This window comes from Lasioglossum baleicum, unplaced genomic scaffold (assembly GCF_051020765.1).
Source record: "Lasioglossum baleicum unplaced genomic scaffold, iyLasBale1 scaffold0057, whole genome shotgun sequence".
Lineage (NCBI taxonomy): Eukaryota > Metazoa > Arthropoda > Insecta > Hymenoptera > Halictidae > Lasioglossum > Lasioglossum baleicum.
The window spans coordinates 767,501-770,000 of NW_027469117.1; the positions used below are offsets into that span (position 1 = coordinate 767,501).

General features: G+C 49.6%; 1 pseudogene; it reads left to right on the forward strand.

Annotated features, from left to right (window-relative positions):
• Positions 1-2,500, forward strand: part of LOC143219684 (large subunit ribosomal RNA) — a 9,148-nt pseudogene that overhangs the window by 4,000 nt on the left and 2,648 nt on the right.

Sequence of the window (2,500 nt, forward strand, 5' to 3'; positions counted from 1 at the left end):
AAACCACTGGAAGAGAAGCTGAATCAGCTCTCCGCAAAGTTGGACAGCCTTATGTCCGAGAAACGCAGTAGTGTAAAGGAGGCCCCGGCCCCCAAGCCACTGCTGTACTCGGACATAATAAAGTCCAACAAGAAAACAAGGCAAGTGGCAAAGAAAACTGCTATACAGCAGTCTAAACCGATAGCGGCAATCTACCCTGCAAAGGGTAGTAAGATCTCGAATAGCGACGAGACAAAAAAGATTCTGTCGGATTTCATAAACCCGACAGAACAGAAAATAAGAATCCGGAACGTGAGGAAACTTGCGAATTCCGGAATTCTCATAGAGACTGAAAGAAAAGAGGACCTTGAGCAAGTCCTCAAAAACAAGGGATTAAGAGAAAAAGTAGAGATCGGTCCCCTCCCTAGGAGGAGACCGAAAATAATAATATTTGGAGTCCCCTCTGACACGGCAGAGGAGGAACTCCTAAAAGCAATAAGGAATCAAAACCTCGAGCAGGACTCAGAGGAAAATCTAGAAGGGGAGTTTAAACTCCTCTTCAAAACTGGAAAAAGAGACCAGGAAACCACCAACTGGGTGGCAGAGACGTCCCCAAAGACCCGGAAGATCCTGTTGAGCAGGAACCGGGTCTTCATAGGATTCAACGCCCACGGCGTTAGAGATTATATAGCGGCGAGTCGTTGCTTCAAATGCCAAGCATTTGGGCACGTCTCAAAGCACTGCAAGGCAAAGATTGACACATGCGGGCACTGTGGCAAAGACGGGCACGTCTATAAGGACTGCCCGACAATTAAAGAGAAACCCACTTGCATTAACTGCAAGAGAGCGGGAAAGCCGGCCAATCACGGCCTTAGAGACAAAAATTGTCCAGCGTACAAGTACGCCATAGAAAAATGCCTTAGTCGCACAGACTTCGGCAATGATGAAAACACATGAGACCACTACTTTCATACCACCCTGACGATCCTCGCAGGCGATACCCCAACAACCGGGTATTGTGATCGTAGGGTGTAACCGGCGAAACGGCCTGAAAACCGCGCCCAACCTGCTAGAGACTGAGCGTTAAGCTGGTAACTCCGCCTCCTCGTGGCCCCCGCTGGAAACGTCCCTGCGTCGGTTACCATGCTGACCTGGGGACGGCCAAGCGAGTTACTTTCCGTATGGAACGGTCTACCCTATTGATGATCCAGAAATGGTGAGAGAGGGGTTTTTCCAAGTTCAGTCCATGTCATCTACGGACTTACCCTTCGCAGTGGTGTTGCTCTTCGGAGCATCGCTAAAGCAGATAGCACTAAGTGTTATCTGCTGCGTATGCCTGTACGGCGAGGAAGCGTACCCGATGCTACCTTCGAGGTGGCCGGGTTTACACTAATGTCCCTATCTACTGGGTCCTAGAAGGACTGGGTCCTAGAAGGTCCAGGGTTTTATTCCCTGGTGCGCCAACCCCTCCTCCAAGTGGTAGGACCTGGACACCCTCGGGTGACGAACGGGGCTCTGGTTGGAAGTGCTCTTACGTGAGTGATCGCTTGCGATCACCGTGGCACTCGCAAAATCGGAAAACTCCTCGCCGTGGCAACGACCCACCGGAGCGTAACCCGGTGGTACGTCACGGGAGTGAGACCGAGGGTCTTACCTTAATTGTGTGTCGGACCGCGGGGAGAAAAACCCCTAAACAAATCCCGACCTCTAAGCCGGAGACCGCGGTGAAAGAGGGTCGACGTTCCTTGCACGAACGTCGATGATCGGTGGGAGCACTGATCGCCTAGTGGCTAACCTCAGGACTAAGGCGAACCCTGTTGTATAAGCCTTCTCCCTGGAAAGGGCGTCACCCGGGGAGTGACTGTTTTTCGTCCCAACTCGTGGGAATAACATGGAACAAGATAATAAACAAACCAAAACCAAAAACAACAAAAACAAGACGAAGAAGGGAGAAAAGAAGGAGAGTAGAGTTGGAGAAAAGGCTATAGCAGAGGCCAATAAAGAAACGAAAGAGAAACCAAAAAAGACAACTAAAAGTAAACCAATGTCAGAAGCAAAGTCATATGTGAAAGGGACATATACGGACTCAGACTCTGAGTCCGGACTTAGCGACTTCGAATATAACTACGACGACTACTACAACTCAGACGTATCCTCAAACACTGATTTGAGAACATTAGTCAAGGCAGCAATGAAATCCGGGCTGGGACCCCGGAGCGGGACAAAAAGGAAAAAAGGGAAAAAGAAAACTGTAAGTGAAGAAGTATGCTTCAGTGACTCGGACTCCTCAATCGAGTCAATACCGAGCAAGTTCCCAAAGGAACAAACACAATCGGATGACGGGGCTATAAGACCCGTCACCGTTAAACTAGAGAGACTACCAATATTAGAGGGGCAGCTTATCCAAACCCCGCTTCAAAAGCTAGAGACACTTCTCCAGGCAGTGGCAATGCCGACGGCGCAGCGCGCCAGGTCAGTAACTATTCTCGAAGAGTTAAGAGATAGTTTTAAAAATGAAGAG